The following is a 26735-nucleotide window of genomic DNA, read 5'->3' on the forward strand; positions in this document are numbered from 1 at the left end:
TGGCCAATCCATTGGCCACCAGCCAAACAATTGAAAATAACCCCTCTAATTACTTGGGTACCATAAAGCCTGGGTTCCTCTGCCCAAAATACAAAACTTTCTAACACAGTGTACTATTTTGAAACTAAGTTCCTTATTTCCTCTGTTCAACTTAAAGGTATGCCTCCATGAACGATCCATGAACCAAAAACAATAAAGACAAAATAAAAGAAATAGGAGCTAAGGGAATCAACAGGAAGGGCCCTTACTTCCCGTTTAATGCTGTCCAATAGGAGAACTATTGTTAGGCGACCTATAAATTACCCGCACCAACATTTTCTAACTCTTGTTATTCCTAATCTCTATCCATACTGATTCTACTTCCTGATTTTCTGAGCCAAGATCCTTTCTCACTAATGTCCATCTGTGATCTTTTATTATCCGGCCCACTCCTCCTTTTCCATTCTGTCGTTATTCTCTCTACATTAGCAATTAGGTCATTTATCATTTATCTCCATTTGTGCCACTAATTCATTTATCTTACTTGGATGTTCTGCACATTCATATATAGTCACCTCAATGACATTTTTTTACTATTATCCCCTGCATGGACCTTACTCTCTGAAGCAACATTACCATTGAACTCTCCATCCCTTCCTGATCATTTAATTTGTCTTCACTCACATCGATATGCTTTTCTATTGCCTCAATGTTGCATGTCCAACAGATAGATGTAATGGTTCTAGTCTGTGGGTGAAGAGAGTTATCGTGCTGGTCACTTTTGTTTGCTAGTTTGCTTCACAATTTCAGCCCATGTTGTTGGCTAGCAGCAGTGCAAAAAAGAAAGTCTAAGTCCCAGCCAGTAACCACCCCCCCCACCCAACTCCCAGCTATGGGCGAGTAGCTCCAGTGCCTTACGAATACCTTGGGAGAGTGGAATGTTCAGGGAATAAGTCCTGACAAAGAATCTGGAGTGGAGCCCAAAGATGGACTGAGTTTAAATACGTCACTTTTCCAGCAACTCCTGCAACCAAGCCAGTGCCAAACATAGTGCTTTATATTCATTTAGCCCTACGAAGAGAGGTGGAGGGGGGGAACTTTGATGTTTGGGCTACCTAAGGTCTCCACAAATTCTGCCCCGGCTTGCACCCTGGTGAGAAGACTCCAGTTTTGATGCAGGGCATTAACACAGTACGGTAGACAGCAGTTACAAGTGATAAGCCCAACTTGCTTGGAGTAGAGAGAGTGCTACAGGCTGTCGCTCATGTTAGGGGACACCACTGTAATCCATCAGTTAGCCACGGCCCACCACAAGTTGGGCTGGCCCCCCGATTAGTAAGATACTGACTCACCAAAGTCCGTCTGCTTCAATGGGTGTTTAGAGCTCAGGGTCTCTGCGCAACAAATGAACAAAAACATCACAAAAACAAAACAAAACAAACAAAAATAAAGAAGGTGTCAACTTTTCAATCGGCAAGCTGGAACATCAGGACCACGTGCATGGGATTGACAGACATCTTGCAGCTGGTCGCAAGACAGTTGTTATCAACATGGGACTTGATAGGCTGAACATCTACATAGCATCTCTCCAAGAGACCAGGCTGGCCAAAAGCGGATCAGTGAAAGAAAAACATTACACGTTCATCTGGCAGGGGAAAGAGTTCAGAGGAAACACATGAGCAAGGAACACGCCATATTTAAATGATTGAACTTTCCCACAAATGGCCCGGAACATGCTCACTCCACCCACCTCTCAGCTCAAACTACGCCAGTTTACCTCATGAATATCTATGCTTGAATGTGGTGTTCCACCACAGAGGCGAAAGACCTGTTCTAGGAGGAGCTTGACACTGCTAGCAGCAGAATCCCCAAGTCAGGACATTTTTGCCCACTGGGGGGTTTCAGCACAAGGGTGGGTGCAGACGAGGCATGGCCCTCCCTGCCTCAGACATCATGGCCTGGGAAAGTTAAATGAGGATGGACAAAGACTATGTGATTCTTCTCTCACTTGCTTTGTATGACTAATACCTTCGTTCAGAACAAACCAAGCCAGAAGGTGCCCTGGATACATCCAAGGTAAGTGAATTGGCACCAGCGTGATCTGATCATTGCCAGATGTGACTCTATGAACAGCATTCCCAACACTCGCCGCTAGCGGATGTATCCTTGACATCACTTGGCAGGGCAAGGTCACCAATTCAGAGATCCTGGAGCCTATGAATTGCATCAGCATGCACTCACTGTTAAATGAACGATGTCTGGGCTGGCTCAGCCACGTTCAACGGGTAGATGGTGGCTCGAAACCTAAAGACATCCTGTATAGTTATTTGGCCACTGGGCCATAAACGAGTGTTCATACCTCTGCTACACGGGCACCTGCAAGCGAGATACAAAGGTGTCGACCACTGACACTGACAACTGGGGAGGCAATGGTGTAGTGCTATTGTCACTGGACTAGTAATCCAGAGACCCAGCTCTGGAGTCCTGGGTTCGAATCCCACCACAGCAGATGGTGAAATTTGAATTTGACAAAAAGAACATCTGGAATTAAAAGTCTAATGATGCCCATGAAACCGTTGCCGATTGTCGTAAAAACCCATCTGGTTCATTACTGTCCTTCAGGGAAGGAAATCTGCTGTCCTTACCCAGTCTGGCCTACATGTGACTCAAGACGTGGTTGACTCTTAATTGCCCCACCTGAAATGACCTAGTAAGCCACTCAGTTCAAGGGGAATTAGGGATGGGCAACAAATATTGCCGCCCACATCTCATGAACGAATAACAAAAAATGTAAAAAGAAAAGAAAACTGGGAGTCAGTCATGACGGCTGTGAGGTTGACTCTTTGGAAGGACATTGGAAGAAGTAAGCCAAACAAGAAGCTCAGCTGGAGTATAGATGGAGGGTTCCGGATATGGCGGAGAGCAGGGATTGAGAGGATGGGGGATATGTTTATAGAGGGGAGCTTTCCGAGTATGAGGACAGTGGAGGAGAAGTTTGGGTTGGCGAGGGCAAACAAATTCAGGTATCTGCAAGTGTGGGACTTCCTACGTAAACAGGTGTCAACCTTCCTGTTCCTACCACTAAGGGTGATTCAGGACATGTTCTGGACATGTCCGAAGCTTAGGGGATTTTGGCAGGGGTTTGCAGATGTCATGTCCACGGTGTTAAAAACAAAGGTGGCGCTGAGTCCAGAGGTGGTGATTTTCGGGGTGTCGGAAGACCCTGAAATCCAGGAGGAGAAAGAGGCAGACGTTCTGGCCTTTGCTTACCTGATAGCCTGGAGACGGATACTATTAGCTTGGAGGGACTCAAAGCCCCCGAAGTCGGAGACCTGGCTATCGGACATGGCTAGCTTTCTCTGTTTGGAGAAAATCAAGTTCACCTTGAGAGGGTCACTGTTAGGATTCGCCCGGATGTGGCAACCGTTCGTCGACTTCTTTGCGAAAAATTAATCGTCGGCAGAAGGGGGGGGGTTTAGCTTAGAGTCGGGGGTTAATAAAGGTGGGACCTACAAGGGAGGGAGACGGCTTTTGCACCATTTTTATAGTTTCATGTACAATGTTTATTTTAGTCATACCAAAAATACCTCAATAAAATGTTTATTAAAAAAATGAAGCTCCGCTGGCTGTGAAGAGGACGAGAGAAAACCGAGTCGCGCAAATTGTGCTACTTCTCAGCCCACTTGTCTTCTGGCAAAGAATGCGGCAGAGACGGCCATGCCAGAGTGGGTCTCGTCAACTACACAGCGATGCTTAACAAAGAGTTTTAAAAAAAATTTAGAGTGTCCAATTCATTTTTTCCAATTAAGGGGCAATTTAGCGTGGCCAATCCACCTCGCCTGCACATCTTTGGGTTGTGGGGTCGAAACCCACACAAACACGGGGAGAATGGGCAAACTCCTCACGGACAGTGACCCAGAGTCGGGATCGAACCTGGGAACTCGGCGCCGTGAGGCAGCAGTGCTAACCACTGTGCCACCGTGCTGACGTTGCTTAACACAGAGTTGACGACCATGGCGCAAACCATCATCTTAAAAGACAGAAGGCTACCACAGCCTGAACTTCAATCACAGCCTGAATTTCTAAATCTCCCTTCAACAGAACCATCGTCTCTTCGGTTAGTTTAAAGCCATTTTTCCTACTCTGACCACGTTTTCTGGTGCACTCTTATATTTGTACGCTCTGTACCTTCCTATTGCACTCCGGTTACCATTACCCGCATCGCAATCCTGCACTATTATCTCATCCTTTAGCTTGACATATTCAACAAATCTGACTGGTGTGCCCCAGAACGCAAATTTACTATTTCAATCAAAAGATGAAGGAGAGGCGATTGACTTTAACGACATTTGTCAGTAAAATCAGAGGAAGGGCATCATACCAGAATAGGAGGATGGTTTAACTCAAATGTATGCATGATTCTTTTTAAAAAATAATGTTTTCTGGCTACTTCTAAAATTGTAAATTCCTGCCAAGGGAAAATTCTCAGCAAGTGTAGAAGTGGATTGGACTGTGCTGCGCACTGCATAAAATAGATTTTCAACATGATGGTTTACCTTTCACTTTCTTTGGGCAATATTCCCTGGACTGCTATCATCTGCCCACGCTGTAAGCCACCAAAGATTGCACCTGTGTATGGTATTACCTACGAGAAAAGATGAAAATCAAACTTAAAACATTAAAGTAATAAAACACTGGAGAACAATAATATTTGGATTAGTTCAGTGCAACTTGCAGTACCACCACAATGTGTTTAAAGTAACTAAGTAGCTACTTGTAACATCAAGGCAATAATGACCATAATATGTCACTTTAAAGTGAAGATGGATATGGAAGCAAGTATGACAAAAATCAGGTTTATGGATTGGTGAAAAGCTGTTTCTGAGGAAGCTGAGATTGGAGCTTGGAAAAATAAAACGGGCAACAATACTGACAAACAATGGTGTTGAACAACAATGTTTCAAACATTGTTCAAAAACCAAAAAACAAAACAGTGTTCAACAAAATGCAGGAAAAATATACTCCACTAAAAGGAAAGAATACGAGTGGGTTGCCATGGATGATTAAAGGCATCAAAAAAATTGAGGACTAGGAAAGAGGCACACCTTAAGTACACAGGGCAGGAGGGCCCGATAAAGAGAAAATACAAAGAGATTAGTGTCATAATATCCACTCATGTAAATAATGAGATGCAGACAGGCAGTGATTGACACACAGGATAACCAATGAACACACACACGACATAGAACAACCAATCACCAGACAGGACACTACCACGATAAAAGACACAAGGCATTAAAGCTCTCCCTCTTCTCACAGGATACAGCTACAGAGATAGTTAGAGTGCACAAGGCGTGAGCACCGTCTCCATGTGACAGAGAGCTAGTCTGGTCAAGCCAGTCAGAGGTTATCAGTTTAGATTAATAGAGTGTCAGCCCAGAGCAGATGATGTACAGCAACCAGCAGGTTCAATAAAACAGTGTTGGACCATCTCCTGTGTCGGAAGCCTGTTTCTAGTCTCACTGCATCCAGTTGCAGTCAATGTTAAACCAACTCAGATAACACATCAACTAGGAGAGAAGCAATCACAAAATAAATTAAAGAGAACCGTTACAATCAAATTAACAAGGAAATGCAAAATAAAACAGTAAAATATTTTACAGGCACATCAATTTAAAAAAGTCTGCGATGGGAATAGGAACAATAAAGGGTCGACTGGAGGATAACTTGAATAGAGAGAGGGCAGAAATATTTAATATTTTTTTCACCTTGATATTTATTATGGAGATAGACATTGATTGATGAGATCAATAATGAGAAAAGTGCATTTAAAATTTTAAGAAGGGGTGTATTGAACAAACTAACCAAACTCAGAGAATAATGGCCCCCGCCCATATTTAATAAAGATCTAGAGAAGAGATAGCGGGGTCATTACTGCTCATATTTAGTTAAATTAAAGTTGCCATAGTCCCCGAGGACCATAGAGAGAGCCGACTGCTGGTGACTTAGCCTGAGGGTCACCACATCCTTCTCAACTATGCCCTTCATCTGGAAAACAAACAAAAATCTCGGGAGAACCGTCATCTTTACAGTCTGCACCCTCCCCGCTAGTGACAAGGGAGCATGTCCCACCTCCGGAAGTCGTCCTTCATTTGCTCAACTAACTGGGCCAAATGGAATTTATGTAGCTGCTCCCATCCCCGTGCCACCTGGATATCCAAGTATTGAAAATTCCCTCCCACCACTTTAAATGGCAACTCCCCCAGTCTCCTCTCCTGTCCCCGCGCCTGGATCACAAAAAGCTCGCTCTTACCCATGTTGAATTTGTACCCCGCAGGTGAGGGATTTTGTGCGAAGGCTGGTTTCGACCTTTCCGCTTCTACCGCCACAGGGGATACAGGACAAGGTAGTTTCTAGAACGGGAGTGAGGGAAGGGAAGGTATCAGAAATCTATAAAGAACTAATGGAGTGGGAGGAAACCCAGATAGGGGAGGTAAAACGCAAGTGGGAAGATGAGCTGGGTAAGGAAATAGAGGCAGGTTTGTGGGAGGATGCCCTGAGCAGAGTCAACACATCCTCATCATGTGACGGGCTCAGCCTGATACAGTTCAAGGTGGTTCATCGGGCACACCTGACAATGGCCCGGATGAGCAGGTTTTTGGGGGTGGAGGACAGGTGTTTGAGGTGTGCAGGAGGGCCCGCAAATCATGTCGACATGTTTTGGGCATGTCCAAAGCTTAGGGGATTCTGGCAGGGATTTGCGGATGCCATGTCCACGGTGCTAAAAATTAGGGTGGCACCGAGTCCAGAGGTGGTGATTTTTGGAGTGTCGGAAGACCGGGGAGTCTAGGGGGCCAGAGGGGCAGACGTTTTGGCCTTTGCCTCCTTGGTAGCCCAGAGACGGATCTTATTAGCGTGGAGGGACTCAGAGCCCCCGAAATCGGGGGTTTGGGTTAGCGGCATGGCTGGGTTTCTGAGGCTTGAGAAAATTAAGATCGCCCTGAGAGGATCAATGTTAGGGTTCGGCTGGAGGTGGCAGCCGTTTGTCAACTTCATCGGGGAAAACTAAACTGTTAGCAGATTCAATAAGGGGGGGGAGATTAGGGATTAAGGGGGGCAGGGGGAGTTAGGTTAGTTTAGTTTAGTTTAGTTTAGGCAGGAACAGTGGGAGATGGAGGGGTGTGTTACGCACTGAATTATGTTTACATTTGTATTTGTATATTTTGTTGTTATAAAACCATAAATGCCTTAATAAAATATTTGTTTTTAAAAAAAACTATGCCCCTCATCTGAGGTGTGGTGACCCTGCACTGTTGGCTTCGCTCCCCATCATGAACCAGCTGTCCAGCCAACTGACCGCCTCATATTTAATAATTGTTTAGAAAAAGGTAAGTGCCAGAGGAATAACAGATAGCTAATGCAATTCCTATATTTAAGAAGAGGGACAGGACATGATCAGAGAATTATAGGCCAGTCTGTTTAACAGCAGATGGCAGGGAAAAGTGTTGGAATCCTTACTAAAGAAGAAAATAGAATTACATCTAGAAATGAAAATCTAATAATGAACAGTCAGCATGGATTTCAAAGGTGAAAGTCTTGCTGGTAAAGCTTGATTGAATTCTTGAGGAGGTAACATTGAGTCGATATTGGTAATATAGTAGATGTAATTTATCTGGACTTTGAAAAGGCCATTGGAAGGGGGTCCCATAATAGACCAACCATTCATGGGAAAGAATGAGTAGTCAATGGAGAAGGGTAGTGTGTGGATTGCTATCTGGCTCCCTGACAGAAAGCCGAAGAGTGGGAATAAGTAGTTATTCAGAGTGGTGGAAGATGGGAAGCGGTGTTCCATAAGGATGAGTGCTGGGGCCACAGCTGTTCATAACATTTATTAATGATTTGGGCTTTTGGAACCAAAAACACCATTTCAAAATTTGAAGATTACTCCAAATTGGGGGGATAGTCAATACACAGGAGAACTTCAACACATTCCAGGACATTAAGAAACTTGCACAATGAGCAATTAATTGGCAAACAAATATCAACACATAAATGTAAAGTCGTACATTTTGGAAAGAAGAATAGGGACATTGCTTAGTGCATGGAAGGTGCAAGTCTAGGTGGGGTAGAGGAATGAAGGGATCTTGGAATACACAAATAAGTTGTGCCACTGTTGAGCAAGGCCATGGAAAAGCAAGCCAAGAACTAGGTTTTACCTCTAGAGGCACAAATGGAAAAGTAGGGAAGTTATGCTCAGCCAGTATAAAGCCTTTGTTAGATTGGATTGGATTTGTATATTGTCATGTGTACTGAGGTACAGTGAAAAGTATTTTTCTGCGAGCAGCTCAAACAGATCATTTAATACATGAAAATAATGTGCCTTATGGCTCTTGGGGCTAAAGGGATCAAGCGATATGGTGGTTGGGGTGGGGGGGGAAAGAGATCAGGGTATTGAACTTGATGATCAGTTATGATCATAATGAATGGCAGAAAAGGCTCGAAGGGCCAGATGGTGTCCTCCTGCTCCTATTTCCTATGTTTGTTTCTATGTATATATCTCCTATGTAAACTTTTGTAAGTTCTTCAGTCTTGACAAAGAGGCAAGACAGAAGAGGCCTTATGGAGGTATATGGCAGATTCTTAGACAGATAGAGAAACAAAATAGATGAAGAACAAAGAGGCAACGATTCAGTATCCAGCAGCTCAATTTCAAAAAAGTACTTCTTGTTACAAAGGGTCATCAGTAAGTGATGGATTACATCGACACGAGGATGCATTTGAGGAACATCTATTTATATGTTACAATAGAAACTTGACAAATATTGAAATTCTGCTTTTTGTTATCCGCCTCAGCCCCCGTCTGCAAGAATTAAAATCAAGGTTTAAACTACTGAAGCAAAAAAAAAATAAGTGCAGTAGAAAAGCAATATGCCTCCTGCACTTCGGAACAGTAACTCAACAGGAAAATTATGTAGAAATAAAAATTAGGTGAAAGAGTCTGTACAAAGTGACATACAATCCCTGAAAACCGAGGCGTAGACTGCTCAAGTCACCATTTCTGTATAAAAATGGGAAGTTCTGCAGCTGCAAAAATGTTAGAATTGACACATATCTGGGTTAGGATGAATTACATAGCATTGAATTCTAATTAAGAAGGCTTCAAGTAAATTCACACACAAGCTTGTCACAATGTTATGGCTTTAGGGAAAATTGGTTCCAAAATATAATTCCAAACATTCCCATTGACAAAAGAAACAAAGAATTTTAATTTATATCAAGCCTTTCAAGATATCAGATGCCTCAAAGTAATTTGCAGCCAGAGTACTCGTGATGTATGTTTTTAAAGACAGGAAAAAGGTTTTAAGAAAAACGCAATAAGACAGCGCATCAACTATTTTGCGTGTTGGTTGAGGGATAAATATGGCCCGAGACACTGGGAAAATCTTTGAATAGTGCCATGGGATCATTTACACCCACCCAAGATGGAACACAGAACTCAAGTTATTATTGCTTCTGAAAGGTGGTACCTTTGACAGTGCAGCACTCCCTACATGTAGCACTGCAGTGTGTTATTGAAAATATGGAAAGATGTGTCATTTGAAACGTGGAAGTCTGGCAATATCTGGTCTGTGAGAAACATGAGAGAGTACAGGGAAAGATCCCACAAAGGGTTAACAGCAGCTGACAGAGCAGGATTGTAAAATGCAGATATTCTTGGTCAAGCAGACTTAGCAAACAAGACAAACAAGATTTTGAATGAAGCCAAAAACAATGGCTCACACCTTCATTGAAATTAACTATCTTAGTTAGCAGCTGGGAAAAAAAAGGATGAGGTTCAGTTGAATTTGGTGAGAATTCTAGGTGTGAAAATTTGCTAATACCAGGTAAATTAAAGAAAGCCGGAGACTATCAGTCTACAAGAAACATAATACAAAGCCAAAATCAAAGTCAAAATTGAGCTGAGGACACAATTGGAAAATAAAACTATAGAAATGATAGGAATTAAAAGTAACACCTCTTGAAGTCAAAGCATTTTGAACATCACGGGCGAGATTCTCCACTCCCGCGCCGGTTGGGAGAATCGCCTGGGCTGCCAAAATTTCCCGGGACGCCGGTCCGACGCCTGTTATGCGGCACCGGCCGCGTCATCTATGCGGCGCCACCTTTACGCGGCGACAAGGCCTGGCGCGTGTAGATGACGCGGCCCCGATCCTAGCCCATTGTCGGGGCCTGAATCGGTCGGGATCGGGGCCGTTTCGCACGTCGTGAACCTCGACGGCGTTCACGATGGCGTGGGCACTTCGGAGCGGGAGTGGAGAATCCCGCCCCACAAAGGAAACAATGTAATCAGATCTATGAGATGAAGTCATGTCAGAATGAATACTTAGTTGGATTAGAAAGTTTAGATCAAAGATACGTTTTACAATCAAAGTGAAAAATGTTACTTTACAATAAAGTCATAAAAACTTAATAACTGTTAGAAAAATATATAAACCCGAAGAAAGGGGACACAGCTAGAACCAGAACCAGAAGCAGAACCAGAGGGAGAGAGAGAGAGAGGGGAGAAGCAGTTCAGAGTCAGATTACAGTCAGCTCGGCCATGGGAAAGAGACAGTGCAAAGCAGCCGAGCTAAAATAGCTAATACATCTAAAGAAGAACAGACGTTAAAGAAGATTGATTGTCAAGTTGGGCCTGAAGGACCCTTCAACCAACCAGAAGGATCCAGAAGCAAGATCTTTTTACCTTTCTGTAAAGCCAGTATTTTCAGCTTTTAAAAGTAAAAAATATAACAATAAAATAACTTAATTTAACCTGAAATAGTGGTTATTCCAAAGTCTACTTTACTTACTTAGCAATGCGGGACCCAGGATCAATGCTGCTAAGTGGTAAGTAGATGAAATCTTCAGTGAAGGTATGGGTTATACCAGGGGATAACTTGAAAACATAGTTTGACCTGAATAGCACCCACTGAAGCTTGCATCGGAGTCGGGGAGTGAGAATCCCTGATCACCATTTAGAATGTCGACCCTGACTTCCGGTTGCGGTGATGCCTAGCTAGCCGCACGCTTCGGCGGCTCCAGCTCCGACGGACCTTCGGGCTCTTTTAAGAGCCCCAACGGGGAATTTTTCGACGACGCAACCCGGTGTGGGGCGTGTGAGAAGGGAGTCCCCCCCAAACGAAGGAGGAAAAAACCGGCGGCGGCGGCTGCAGCGCGAGGAATCGTCGACCAAAGGGTCAGAAAGAGAGAAGTACAAGATGGCGGCGGAGAAAGCGCAGGCGACATGGGGGCCTGAGCATGAAATTGTGAGACGGTGCGTGGAGCTGCTGAAGAGGGAGGTGCTGACCCCGTTGCTACAGGCAATTGAGGGGCTCAAGGAGACATTAAAGACCCAGGAGACAGAGCTCCGTGTGGTGGAGCAGAAGGTGACAGATATTGAGGACGAGATCCTGGGCCTGGCGGTTAAGACACAGACGCACGAGGCACTTCATAAAAAGTGTACTGAAAGGATCGAAGCCCTAGAAAATGGAGCGCGAAGGAAGAACCTTCGGATACTGGGTCTCCCTGAGGGTGTGGAAGGAGTGGACTGTGGAGCGTACGCAAGTACGATGCTGAGCTCACTGATGGGTGCTGAGGCCCCTACGGGCCCCTTGGAGGTGGAGTGGGCAAATCGGATTCCGGCGAGAAGACCAAAAGCGGGAGAACCACCCAGGGCGATAATCGTGCGATTTTACCGCCTTAAGGATAGAGAAGAGGTCCTGAGATGGGCTAAAAAGGTGCGGAGTAGCAGATGGGAGAATGCAGTGGTACGGGTATACCAGGATTGGAGTGCGGAGGTGGCGAGAAGGAGGGCGAGCTTCAACCAAGCCAAAGAGGTGTTGCATAAAAGGAAGGTGAAGTTCGGGATGCTGCAGCCGGCAAGACTATGGGTCACGTATCAGGAGAGACACCATTATTTCGAGACGGCGGAGGAAGCATGGACCTTCATCAAACAAGAGAAATTGGATCGGAACTGAGGGACTGATGCTGCAGGAAATGTTATTGTTAATGTTACGGTGGAAGTTAATTGAGAAGTAAACAGGGAAGGGGGGAGACATTGGGGAAATGTGGGCGCCGGTGAGGGGGGAAAGACGGGACATAGTTGGAGAATGGGGAAGGGGAGGGGGAGGGGAAAGGGAGCTGCGCCATAAGAGGCGGGTCAGGTAAAGGGATGTTCCCGCACCAGAAAGAATAAGGCGGGAAGACAGGCGCAAGGCGGATGGGAGTTCCCCACATGGGGGGGGTCGAGGAGTGAGCAGGAGTAGCCGGGGTCAGTTGAAGTTAGCTGACTTACGGAAGTAATATGGGGGGAGCAATCAAGCTAGAAAGAGATCTAGCGGGGAGGGGAGGAGGGAGGGAGAAGGGGGGGGGGGACAACTGGGTTGCTGCTGCGGAAATCCAAAAGGAAATGGCTAAAGAGTGGGTGGGCGGGGATGGTGTGCGACGCTGGGGGAGCGAGCGGGAGCGCGGAGGCGGGATATGGGACTGGCCTAGAGAAGGTAATGGCTAGTCGACACGGGAGGGGGGCAGGTAGCCCCCTAGTGAGGCTGATCACGTGGAACGTGAGAGGCCTGAACGGACCGATAAAAAGGGCCCGAGTGCTCGCGCATTTGAAAGGACTAAGGGCAGACGTGGTTATGCTCCAAGAGACGCACCTAAAGGTGGCGGACCAAGTTAGGCTAAGGAAAGGATGGGTGGGACAGGTGTTCCACTCAGGACTGGACGCAAAGAATAGAGGGGTGGCCATTTTGGTGGGGAAACAGGTCGCATTTGAAGCAAAGAACATCGTAGCAGATAGCGGAGGTAGATATGTAATGGTGAGTGGCAGGCTGGAGGGAATGGAGGTCGTGTTGGTTAACGTGTATGCCCCAAACTGGGACGATGCGGGATTTATGAGACGGATGCTGGGGCGTATACCGGACCTGGAGGTAGGAAACTTGATTTTAGGAGGGGACTTTAATACGGTGCTGGACCCGGGGCTAGATAGATCCAGCTCAAGGACCGGAAGAAGGCCGGCAGCGGCCAAGGTACTTAAGGGGTTTATGGACCAAATGGGGGGAGTGGATCCATGGCGATTTCTTAGACCTAGGGCTAGGGAGTATTCCTTCTTCTCCCATGTCCATAAAGTGTACTCCCGGATAGATTTTTTTGTTTTGGGAAGGTCGTTGATCTCTAGGGTGGAAGAAGCTGAGTACTCAGCCATAGCGGTTTCGGATCATGCCCCACATTGGGTGGACCTGGAATTAGGAGAGGAAAGGGAGCAGAGAACACTCTGGCGATTAGATGTGGGACTGATGGCGGATGAGGGAGTGTGTGCAAGAGTGCGGGGGTGTATTGAGAGATACCTGGAGGTCAATGACGACGGCGAGGTCCCTGTGGGAGTGGTATGGGAAGCACTAAAAGCGGTGGTCAGAGGAGAGCTGATCTCCATTGGGGCCCACAAAAGGAAAACAGAGGCCAAGGAAAGGGAAAGATTACTGGGGGAGATTTTAAGGGTGGATAGGGAATTTGCAGAGACCCCGGAGGAGGAATTGTACAGGGAGAGGAGACGACTCCAGACGGAATTTGACCTTCTGACCACCAGAAAGGCGGAGGTACTGTGGAGGAAGGCACAGGGGAGGAGGTATGAATATGGGGAAAAGGCGAGTCGCCTGTTGGCTCATCAATTGCGAAAGAGGGCAGCAGCGAGGGAAATAGGAGGAATTAGAGACGAAAGGGGAGACACGGTGCGAAGGGCAGGAAAGATAAATGAGGTGTTCAAGACCTTCTATGAGGAACTGTATAGGTCTCAACCCCCAGAGGGAGAGGAGGGGATGCGGCAGTTCCTGGACCAATTGAGGTTCCCGAAAGTGGAGGAGCGGGGGGTGGTAGGCCTGGGGGCACCGATTGGGGTGGACGAGGTTATTAAGGGACTGGGAAGCATGCAAGCAGGGAAGGCCCCAGGACCAGACGGGTTCCCGGTGGAGTATTACAGAAAATATGTGGACTTGTTGGCCCCGTTGATGGTGAGGACGTTCAATGAGGCCAGGAAAGGGGGGACTCTACCCCCGACGATGTCGGAGGCGACGATATCGTTAATTTTGAAGAGGGATAAAGATCCGTTGCAGTGCGGGTCCTATAGACCCATTTCATTGTTGAACGTGGACGCCAAATTGTTGGCAAAGGTACTGGCATCGAGGATAGAGGACTGTGTCCCGGGGGTGGTGCACGAAGACCAGACAGGGTTCGTAAAAGGGAGACAACTGAATGTTAACGTGCGACGACTATTAGGGGTGATAATGATGCCCCCAGTGGAGGGGGAGGCAGAGATAGTGGCGGCAATGGACGCAGAGAAGGCATTTGATAGGGTGGAGTGGGAGTATTTATGGGAAGTGTTAAGGAGGTTTGGGTTTGGGAACGGGTTTATTAGCTGGGTTAGACTTCTTTATGGGGCTCCAACGGCAAGCGTAGTTACAGGTCGACATAGATCGGAGTATTTCCGACTATATAGGGGAACAAGACAGGGATGCCCGCTGTCTCCATTGTTGTTCGCGTTGGCAATTGAACCTCTGGCCATGGCGTTGCGAGACTCCAGGAAATGGAGAGGGGTGATTAGAGGGGGAGAAGAACACCGAGTCTCGTTATATGCGGATGACCTATTGTTATACGTGTCGGACCCAGCGGGGGGAATGATAGAGGTTATGCGAATTTTGAGGGGGTTCGGGGATTTCTCGGGGTATAGGCTAAACATGGGGAAGAGTGAATTATTTGTGATACATCCAGGGGACCAGAGTAGAGAGATAGAAGGCTTGCCTCTAAGGAAAGTGGAAAGAAACTTCCGATACCTGGGGATTCAGATCGCTAGGAGCTGGGGAACCTTGCACAGACTTAATCTGACACGGTTGGTAGAACAAATGGAGGAGGACTTCAAGGGGTGGGACATGCAGCCTCTGTCGCTGGCGGGCAGGGTGCAAGCGGTTGGGATGGTGGTCCTCCCGAGGTTCTTGTTTGTGTTTCGGTGTCTCCCTATGCTGGTCACTAGGACCTTTTTTGGTAGAGTGGACGGGAGCGTCGCGAGCTTCGTGTGGGCGGGGAGGGTTCCGGGGGTGGGGGGGGGTTCCTTCGGCGTGGTGGGGGCGGAGGAGGATTGGCACTACCGAACTTGGGCGGTTGCTATTGGGCCGCCAGTGTGGCAATGATGCGTGGGTGGATGATGGAGGGTGAGGGGGCGGCGTGGGAAAGACTGGAGAGAAAGTCCTGTAAAGGGACGAGTTTAGAGGCGCTGGTGACGGCGCCGCTGCCGATCTCACCTAAGGGGTTTGCCACGGGCCCGGTGGTGGCGGCAACATTGAGTGTCTGGGGACGGTGGAGGCGACAGAGAGGGGTGCGGGGAGCCCTGGTGGGGTCCCCAATCAGGAACAACCATGGGTTCGCCCCGGGGGGAGTGGGTGGAGGATTTCGGGGCTGGTTCCAGTTGGGAATTGGGAGGGTGGGAGATTTATTTATAGATGGGACTTTTGCGGGCTTGGGAGCATTGGGGGAGGAGTGTGGGTTGCCCCGGGGAGATTTCTTGGGATATATGCAGGTGAGGGCATTTACTAGACAACAGGTGAGGGAATTTCCATTGCTCCCGACACAGGGGATACAGGACAGGGTGCTTTCAGGGGTGTGGGTCGGAGAGGGCAAGGTGTCAGAGATTTACCGAGAGATGAGGGAAGAGGGGGAGGAGTCGGTGGGCGAACTAAAAGGAAAGTGGGAAGAAGAACTAGGGGAGGAGATAGAGGCGGGTATGTGGGCTGATGCCCTAAGCAGGGTAAATTCCTCTTCCTCATGCGCCAGGCTTTGCCTGATTCAATTTAAGGTGCTACATAGAGCGCACATAGCGGGAGCGGGATTGAGCGGGTTCTTTGGGGTGGAGGACGGGTGTGGGGGGTGTGGCGGGAGCCCGGCAGACCACGCACATATGTTTTGGGCATGCCCGGCACTGGAAGGGTATTGGAAGGGAGTGACGGGAGTGATTTCGCGGGTGGTGAAGGCCCGGGTCAAACCAGGCTGGGGGTTAGCTCTATTTGGAGTTGCGGAAGAGCCGGGAGTGCAGGAGGCGAAAGAGGCCGACGTTGTGGCCTTTGCGTCCCTAGTAGCCCGGCGCAGGATCCTACTCATGTGGAAGGAGGCGAAACCCCCCGGACTGGAGGCCTGGGTAAATGATATGGCGGGGTTCATCAAACTGGAGCAGATAAAGTTTGCCCTGAGAGGATCGGCTCAAGGGTTCACCAGGCGGTGGCAGCCATTTCTCGACTACCTAGGGGAACGTTAGAGGGAAGACAGATGACCAGCAGCAGCAACCCAGGGGGAGGGGGGCGGGGGGGGGGGGGGGGGGGGGGGGGAGGGGGGGTTTGGTTTGGGTCGGGGATGGGGGGGTTTTGTTGCTTGTGTGTTGTTTGGAATTTCTGTGTTGTTGTTGTTGCGTTTGCTTTGTAGGAGGGGAAAAATTGTTGTTTGGGAAAAAAAATTTCAATAAAACATTTATTAGAATGTCGACCCTTTTTAGTATAGGGGGAATTCTAAGAATAGTGGTGAGTTTTCAAAAACAAGTGTCAGCCTGGATTTTGTGCTCAGGTCTTTGCTATACTCTTTTTTTTTATACTAAACATTTTAGTAAGGCATTTATGGTTTCATAACAAAGGATACAAATACAAATGTAAACATAATTCAGTACGTGACAATCCCCCCCTCAAGCAATAACACATACAATTCCCAAGTCCCTCCATCTCCTCTCGCTGATCCCGCCTAAACTAAACTATCTCCCATTACCCCCCTTCATTCTCTAATCCCCCCCTCTTTATTGTATCTGCTAATAGTTTAGTTTCCCCCGAAGAAGTCGATTAATGGCTGCCACCTCTGATGAACCCTAACATTGATCCTCTCAGGGCAAACTTAATTTTCTCAAGCCTGAGAAATCCCGCCATGTCGCTAACCCATACCCCTGATTTCAGGGCCTCCGAGTCCCTCCAGGATAATAGGATCCGTCTCCGGGTTACCAAGGAGGCAAAAGCCAAAACATCTGCCTCTCTCGCCCCCTGGACTCCCGGGTCTTCCGACACTCCAAAAATCGCCACCTCTGGACTTGGCGCCACCCTCGTTTTTAGCACCGTGGACATGACATCAGCAAATCCCTGCCAAAATCCCCCAAGCGCCCAAAACATGTGGACATGATTTGCAGGCCCTCCTGCACACCTGTCCTCCACCCCAAAAAACTTGCTCATCCGGGCCACCATCATGTGTGCCCGGTGAACCACCTTGAATTGAATCAGGCTGAGCCTGGCACATGATGAGGACGTGTTGACTCTGCTCAAGCATCAACCAATAGACCTGCCTCTAGCTCCTTACCCAGCTAATTTTCCCATTTGTGCTTTACCTCCCCTATCTGGATTCCCTCCCACTCCATAAACTCTTTATAAATTTCTGAGAATCTTTGCTATACTCTTGATGATAAAAACATTTCATGGATAGGGAAGTAATATCTTCCAGCTGAGGTACTGGTTTAAACCTCATGAACACTGAAGGATACTCCTGGTTTACCATGCTGTCAAGTTCAAACCACATGAGACAAAGTTTTAAAAAGTAAAACACAAAACAGGATATCAAGGAGAAATCAAAAGTTTAAGCACTGAATCTTTGGCAAATCGCTGGGTAACCCGATACAAGATGGTACATTAAAGATGAGCTTTCTCTGATTTCTCACCCTGGCGCACTGCTTCACACAAAGTTAACCGAATTGGCACAAAAGTAGGCTTGCGTCCATAATGAAGTACAAAAGGTCACTCGGGTGGAGAGGGCACAAATTGAAAGGTATCGATAAATTTGAATGTAATCCAAGACAGGAGACGTTAAGCCTGGATTGTGCAATGGTAAAGACGGCAGGGCTGTCAGCATTCACTGTCATAACACTTTCAAACTGACAAGAACATTGGGAGTGCGCACAGTGACACAGAAATCCTGAAGTTCCGGCTCCTGTGCCTCTCCATGGGCTATGTTTAATTCCCTGACATTGACATTAATTCAGGAGATATTGTATGCCGTGAATTTGGATTAACTGACCATTTCTTGTGAAATTTCTTTGTCAGAAGTTTTTAGGGTTTGTGTGAGGAGGCACAAGGAGGCTCCCCTGATATTCCCAAATATTTAATGCAACCAGGAAGAAAGATTTCTCCCCATGGAGGTGGGGGGGGTGACATAGTGGTAATATTACTGGAGTAGTACAGGTAATCCAGAAACCTGCAGCTATAAATTCAAATTGCGGCAGCACGGTGGTGCAGTGGGTTAGCCCTACTGCCTCACGCCGCCGAGGTCCCAGGTTCGATCCCGGCTCTGGGCCACTGTCCGTGTGGAGTTTGCACATTCTCCCCGTGTTTGCGTTGGTTTCACCCCCACAACCTAAAGATGTGCAGGGTAGGTGAATTGGCCACGCTAAATTACCCCTTAATTGGGAAAAAATAATTGGGTACTCTAAATTTAAATAAATAAATAAATTTAAATTGCACCATGGTAGCCGGGGGAATTTAAATTCAATGAATAAAGCTGGAATAAAATGCTCTATTATGAATGATCATGATTCACTAGTACCCTCTGGGCGAGGTAATCTGCCATCCTTATACAGTCAGCCTATATGTGTCCAGACCCACATGAACTGAACCGCAAGAACTGCAGTGGTTCAAGAAGACAACTCACTAGTATCTTCTTCATAGACATCATAGAATTTACAGTGCAGGTGGCCATTCAGCCCATCGAGTCTGCACCAGCTCTTGGAAAGAGCACCCTACTTAAGCCCATACTTCCACCTTAACGGGTAATTATAGGCCGGTAATCTTAACTTCGGTTGTAGGGAAAATGCTGGAATCTATCATTAAGGAGGAAATAGCGGGGCACCTGGAGGGAAATTGTCCCATTGGGCAGACGCAGCATGGGTTCATAAAGGGTAGGTCGTGTCTGACTAATTTGGTAGAATTTTTTGAGGACGTTACCAGTGCAGTAGATAACGGGGAGCCAATGGATGTGGTATATCTGGATTTCCAGAAAGCTTTTGACAAGGTGCCACACAAAAGGTTGCTGCATAAACTAAAGATGCATGGCATTGACGGTAAAGTGGTAGCATGGGTAGAGGATTGGTTAACTAACAGAAAGCAGAGAGTGGGGATCAATGGGTGTTTCTCTGGTTGGCAACTTGTAACTAGTGGGGTCCCTCAAGGATCAGCGTTGGGCCCGCAGTTGTTCACAATTTACATAGATGATTTGGAGTTGGGGACCAAGTGAAATGTGGCAAAGTTTGCAGGCGACACTAAGATGAGTGGTAAAGCAAAAAGTGCAGAGGATACCGGAAATCTGCAGAAGGATTTGGATAGGTTAGGTGAATGGGCTAGGGTCTGGCAGATGGAATTCAATGTTGCCAAGTGTGAGGCTATCCATTGTGGGAGGAATAACAGCAGAATGGATTATTATTTAAACGGTAAGATGTTAAAACATGCTGCTGTGCAGAGGGACCTAGGTGTGCTGGTGCACGAGTCGCAAAAAGTTGGTGTGCAGGTGCAACAGGTGATTAAGAAGGCTAATCGAGTTTTGTCTTTCATTGCTAGAGGGATGGAGTTCAAGACTAGGGAGGTTATGCTGCAATTGTATAAGGTGTTGGTGAGGCCACATCTGGAGTATTGTGTTCAGTTTTGGGCTCCTTACCTGAGAAAGGACATATTGGCACTGGAGGGAGTGCAGAGAAGATTCACTAGGTTGATCCCAGAGTTGAGGGGATTAGATTATGATGAGAGGTCGAGTAGACTGGGACTGTACTCATTGGAGTTTAGAAGGATGCGGGGGGATCTTATTGAAACATATAAAATTATGAAGGGAATAGATAGGATAGATGCGGGCAGGTTGTTTCCACTGGTCGGGGAAAGCAGAACTAGGGGGCATAGCCTCAAAATAAGGGGAAGTAGATTTAGGACCGAGTTTAGGAGGAACTTCTTCACCCAAAGGGTTGTGAATCTCTGGAATTCCTTGCCCAGTGAAGCAGTTGAGGCTCCTTCTTGAAACATTTTTAAGAAAAAGATAGATACCTTTCTAAAGAATAAAGGGATTCGGGGATATGGTGTACGGGCCGGAGAGTGGAGCTGAGTCCACAAAGATCAGCCATGATCTCATTGAATGGCGGAGCAGGCTCGAGGGGCCAGATGGCCTACTCCTGTTCCTAGTTCTTATGTTCTTATGTTCTTTATCCCAGTAACCCTAGCTAACCTATTTGGGACACTAAGGGCAATTTAGCATGGCCAATCCACCTAACGTGCACATCTTTGGACTGTGAGAGGAAACCGGAGTACCCGGAGGAAACCTATGCAGACACAGGGAGAACACGTAGACTCCGCACAGACAGTGACCCAAGCCGGGAATCGAACCTGGGACCCTGGAGCCGTGAAGCAACTGTGCTAACCACTGTGCTACCGTGCTGTTCAGGTTGAACAATGAATAGGGATAAGGGGTACCCACCGAAACGCTGGGTAGGTGGTAGTGTAATGATATTATCACTGGACTAGTAATCCAGAGACAAAGTTACATACTGGGGTGTTGGGTTTGAACACCAACATAGCAAGTGTGCAATATTAATTCAATTGTAAGTCTATTTCTTGATATTCGTAAAAACCCCATCTGGTTCAGTAACGCCCTTGAGGGAAAGAAATCTGCCATCCTTACCTGGTCTGGCCTACATGTTACTCCAGCCCACAACAGCGTATCAAATGCCCTCTGAAGTGGCCCAGCAAGGCACTAAAATGTATCAAACCACTCCAAAGCCTACAAAATGGAATAAAACCCGGCACACCACCTGGCATTGATCTGGGTGCGGAAATGGCAACGCCAGCTCTGCCGACCCTGCAAAGTCCTCCTTACTAATGGGGGTTTGCGCCAAAATTGGGAGAGCAGTCTCACAGAGTATACAGACAATGCCTCACACACCACCATCACTATCCCTATCCCACCGACAGGACGAGCACCGCAGAGGTGGACTAACACCGCAGGGGTGGTGGCACAGTCGTACACAGTCGGGAGGTGTTGCCCTGTGAGTCCTCGACATCAACTCCAGATATCATGAAGCCTTATGGCATCAGGTCAAACATGGGTAAGGAAACCTCGTCCTGATTACCACATACTGCACAGCTCCGCCGGCTCAGCTGATGAATCAGTACTCCTCATGTTGAACACCACGCGGAGGAAGCACGGAGGGTGGCAAGGGTGCAGAATGTACTCTGGGTTGGACAGTTCAAGTACCAAGAGTGACTCAGGAGCAACAATACTGACTGAGCTGGTCACACCCTAAAGGGCTTAGCTGCTAGACTTGGTCTGTGGCAGTTGGTGAGGGAATCAGCAAGCGGGCAAAACACACTTCAAAAAAAAAGTTAGAGTACCTAATTATTCTTTTCCCAATTAAGGGGCAATTTAGCGTGGCCAAACCACCTAACCTGTACATCTTTGAGTTGTGGGGGTGAAGCCCACACAGACACGGGGAGAAGGTGCAAACTCCACACGGACAGTGACCTGGGGCAGGGATCGAACCCGGGTCCTCAGCGCCCTAAGCAGCAGTACTAACCACTGCCCCACCGTGCTGCCCTGGGGAAAACATACTTGACCTCACCTTCACCAACCTACCTGTCGCGAATGCTTCATTTGTAGGAGTAACCAGCGCACTGTCCTTGTGGAGACAAGTGCTGTCTTCACATTGGGAAGACCCACCACGGTGCTAAATGGGATAGATTTTGAAAGATCTAGCAGGACAGGGCAACCATGAGATGCTGAGGGCCACCATCAGCAGAATTGTACTCAACCAGAATCTGTAACCTCATGGCCCGGCATATACCCCATTTTACCATTACCACCAATCCCAGTTCAATTAAGAATGAAGGGTTGCCAGGAGTAGCAGCACAGATACCTGGTGTCAACCTGGTGAAGCTATAACCTAGGATTATTTGTGTGCCAAACAGCAAAAGCAGAGCTGAGCGATCCCACAACCAACAGATCTGATCTAAGTTCTGCAGTTCTGCCATATCCAGCCTTGAATGGTGGTGGACAATAAAACAATTCACTGGAGGAAGGGGCTCCACATGTATACCCATCATCAGTGATGGGGGAGCCCAGCGCATCATTGCAAAAGATAAGGCTGAGGCATCTGTTTCAATCTTCAGCCAAAAGTGTCAAGTGGTTGATCTATCTCGGCCTCCTGTGGAGGTCCCCAGCATCAGATGCTAGCCTTCAGCCAATTCGATACAGCTCGCTTGATTTCAAGAAATGGCTGAAGGCACTGGATACTGCAAAGGCAATGGGCCCTGACAATATTCCAGCAATAGTCCTGAAGACCTGTGCTCCAGAATTTCCCACACCCCTAGACAAGCCAATCCAGTACGGCTGCAACACTGGCATCTACCCAGCAATGTGGAAAATTGCTCAGGTATGTCCTAACATAAAAAGCAGGACAAATCCAATCCAGCCAATTACTGTCATATCAGTCTACTCTCCACTGTCAATAAATTGATGGAAAGGGTCATTAACAGTGCTGTCAAGTAGCACTTCCGAAGCAATAACCTGCTCACTGCTGCTCAATTTGGGGTTCTGTCAGGGTCACTCAACTCCTGACCTCCCCACAGCCTTGAACAAAAGAGCTGAACTCCAGAGATGAGGTGAGAGTGCCTGCCCTTGATATCAAAACCACATTAGACCAAGTGTGACATCAAGGATCCCTAACAAAACTGGAGTCAATAGGAATCAGAGGAAAACTCTCCGCTGGTTGGATTCATACCTAGTACAAAGGAAAATGGTTGTGGTTATTGGAGGTCAGTTATCTCAACTCCTGGACATCACTGCAAGAGTTCCTCAGGGCAGTGTCCATGGCCCAAACATCTTCAGCTCTTTCATCAATGACCTTCCTTTCATCATAAGGTCAGAACTTGGGACATTCACTGTTTGCAAAATGTTCAGCACCATTTGCAACTCCTCAGATACTGAAGCTTTCCATGTCCAAATGCAGCAAATCCTGCACAATATCCATACTTAGGTTGACAATTGGTAAGTAACACATTTTGCACCACACAAGTGCCTGGCAATGACAATCTCCAACAAGAGAGAATCTAATCATCATCCTTTGACGTTCAATGGCATTATTGGATTGGATTGGATTCGTTTATTGTCACATGTACCGAGATACAGTGAAAAGTATTTTTCTGCGAGCAGCTCAACAGATCATTAAGTACATGGGAAGAAAAGGGAAGAAAAGAAAATACATAATAGGGCAACACAACATATACAATGTAACTACATAAGCACTGGCATCGGATGAAATTTTAAAAAGATTAGAACGAGTATAAGTTAAGTAAAAAGTGGATCTGTTGGGGAGAGCTCGCAGAGAGCCGCCTCGCTCCGGCGCCATCATTGGAGATCACGGAATCCTCCTCTATCAATATCCTGGGGTTACCATTGATCAGAAAGTCAACTGGGCTAGCCATATAAATACTGTGGCTGCGAGCAGCACGGTGGCAGAGTGGTTAGCACTGCTGTCTCACGGCGCTGAGGTCCCAGGTTCAAGTCTGTGTGGAGTTTACACATTCTCCCCATGTTTGCATGGGGCCGCCACAACACAAAGATGTGCAGGGTAGGTGGATTGGCCGCGCTAAATTGCCCTTTAATTGGAAAAAATGAATTGGGTACTCTAAATTTATTATTTAAAAAAATACTGTGGCTACAAGAGCAGATCAGAGGCTTGGAATCCTGAAGCAAGTAACTCACCTCTTGATTCCCCAAAGCCTGTCCACAATCTAAAAAGGCACAAGTCAGGAGTGTGATGGAATACTCTCCACTTGCCTGGATGAGTGCAGCTCCAAAAACACTTAAGAAGCTCGACAACATCCAGGACAAAGCAGTGCGCTTTATTGGAATCTCTTCCACTCCCTCCATCGCAGCAGTGTGTACCATCTACAAGGTGCACTGCAGTAACTCATTAAGGCTACTTCAATAGCACCTTCCAAACTCACAACCACTACATCTAGAAGGACAAGGGTAGCAGATATATGGGAACACCACCACCTGGAAGCTCCCATCCAAGCCACTCACCATCCTTGCTAAATATAACACTGTTCCTTCGCTGTCGCTGAGTCAAAAGCCTGGAACTCCTTCCCTGACAACAGTGTGGGTGTTCCTACACCACATGGACTGCAGAGGTTCAAGAAGGCAGCCACCACATTCTCAAGGACAATTAGGGATGGACAATGAATGCTGGCCTAGCCAGCAATTCCCACATCCCTTGAATGATTTTGTTTTAAATGTTTGTTCTACCATCCCAAAGAACAGATTTTTAAAAACTTTCAATAACCCTCTGTGAGACATTGGAATGAAATTATTCAATTTATATGATTTTTTTTAAATGTTAACATTTTAAAATCCCATTCAAATGCATATTACTTTGCCAAAATAATTTTCAATCCTTTTTAACATTATCCAAAGGTTAAGTGAGTGGACAGATTTGGCAGATGGACTGCAATGTGAGAAAAAGGTGAACTTGTCCACTTTGGCAGGAAGAATGAAAAAATCAGCATAATGTTTAAATGGGGAGCAACTGCAGACTCCTCAGGTACAGAGGGATCTGGATGTTCTGGTACATGAATCACAAAATGTTATAACGAAAGCAAAGCAAGCGGTCAAGGCAAATGGAATGTTGCTGTTTATTGCAAAGGGATTGCACAGAAAAGTAAGGATGTTTTGCTACAGTTCTACAGGGTGTTGGTGAGATCCTTTCCTCTGAGGGCTTTCCTCTGGGCCATTACATTTGGGCCTGTATTCTCAAAAGCTTTGAAGGATGAAAGGTGATCTCATTGAAACTTATAACATTCTTACAGGGGTGACAAGACAGGCTGGATGCTTCCCCTAGCTGGTGAGGCCACAAGCAGGGGGCACAGTCTCAGAATACAGAGCAGGCCATTAAAACAGAGAGATCAGGAGGAATTATTCACGCAGAGGGTGGTGAGACTTTGGGATTCTCTACCTGTGGAAGCTCGATCATTGAGAATGCTCGAGAGAAATTGATAAGATTAATGGATACTAATGACATCCAGAGATATGGGGATAGCACAGAGGAAAGTAGCCTTGAGGTAGATGCTCAACCATGATCTAACTGAATGAGAGAACAGGCTCTATGGGTTTAATAGGCTATTCCTGCACCTATTAGGCAAGTGGGCAGTTTTGGTCGAATACCATTGCTTCACTGCTGAGTGCAAACTACTGGCCATTAAATTGTCCCACCTCAGCCAAAGGGGCCGAGAATCCCTGCGACCGGCGCAAATTGCACCACGCCGCCTTGATGCTGGTCAAGATTCTCTGCAGAGCGGAGAATCGGCGCCGGCATGGTTGGCCCCACGCCAGTAGCGCCCCCCCCCCCCCGCCCGCCCGCCCGCCCGTTGATTCTCGGCCCGTAAAGCCCAAGTCCCACCGGAGCCGTTTACACCTGCTCTCAGCTGGCGGGACCTCGGCGTTGAAGGGTCCGGGGGCGGCCGGGGGGGGGGGGGGGGGGGGAGAAAGAGGGGTCCGACCCCAGGGGGGGCCTCCGATGTGGCCTGGCCCGTGATCAGGGCCCACCGATCGGCATGCCGGCCTCTCTGGCTGGGGGCCTCCTTTCTTCCGCGCTGGCCCCTGTAGCCCTACGCCATGTTGCGTCGGGGCCGGCGTGGAGAAGGGAGCCACTGCGCATGCGCGGACCCTGCGGCGCCCAGTTCATGCCAGGATCAGCAGCTGGAGCAGCGTGGGTCGCTCAAGTGCCGTGCTGGCCCCCTGTAGGGCCCAGACAGAAACGCGAAGCCGTTTCCGACGGCGTCAACACTTAGCCTCAGGATCACTGAATCCCGCCCATGCTGCGTGCAGACACCCAATCCATGTCACGTGAGCAAAATTAAATTCAAAGGATGAGCCAGAAGTAATAGAGACTGATTTATATGGAAGAGTGAACTGCAGTCACATTACTTCTTCTTTCAGTAATTATTTCTCGGTAAGTAGTTTGATAGACAAAGAGTCATCTAGAATGGAAATGTTAGCTCCGTTCTCACTCCACAGATGCTCAGACCTGCTGAAATTGTCCAGCCTGTTCTGTTTTTGTGTGTTAGTTAACAGTATATTGCACTTGACACAGCGGTGGCTAAATTCCAAGAGTCAAAGTTCCTCTCGCTGGTCTCACACAAGGCCTCGCAGTGACAGCTGTTATATTCGACAGGATTCTGGTGTAAAAGGGGAGACTGGGGTTATCAAGGGGCTTAAAAGCCTTCCTCAAAAGGGTTGGGGTGCAGGACATGGTTACGGATAGTGTATCATTCCTCTTCAAGGGGAGATTCACACGGTACAAAATTGCCTGTCTCAACCCGCCCGCTAAACACGCACCCGCCCACCCAACGCTGAGCCCCTTACCGGGTTAAATATCGTGGGATTAGACATCTGGAAACTTGTCCACTGGGAATAATCAACAGCCAGAGAGAAAATTCGGCCACTCGGCGGCGAAGCTACTCGGCAGCCGCGGGAAACAGTAACAGAACGTCGCGGATGTAACAATTATCCAGGGCTCCAATGGGAGGCCGGAGCAGGGGCTGATTGACAGACGCTCACTTCCGTGAATGGCAGTGACTCTCACTGCTGGACAGAACAGTCCGTGAGGAGACAGTTTGCATTAT

At 47.4% G+C, this 26735-nt stretch overlaps 1 long non-coding RNA gene across 1 annotated transcript; it reads right to left on the bottom strand.

The window, feature by feature from the left end:
- Positions 1-27: 27 nt before the first annotated feature.
- LOC140426658 (uncharacterized) lies at positions 28-26735 on the bottom strand. The gene is made up of 3 exons (XR_011948249.1): positions 26476-26735; positions 4536-4624; positions 28-1373 (listed from the first exon to the last, which is right to left on the bottom strand). It is a non-coding gene; the product is annotated as an uncharacterized lncRNA (long non-coding RNA).

The sequence above is a fragment of the Scyliorhinus torazame genome, chromosome 1 (genome assembly GCF_047496885.1).
Source record: "Scyliorhinus torazame isolate Kashiwa2021f chromosome 1, sScyTor2.1, whole genome shotgun sequence".
Classification (NCBI taxonomy): Eukaryota; Metazoa; Chordata; class Chondrichthyes; order Carcharhiniformes; family Scyliorhinidae; genus Scyliorhinus; species Scyliorhinus torazame.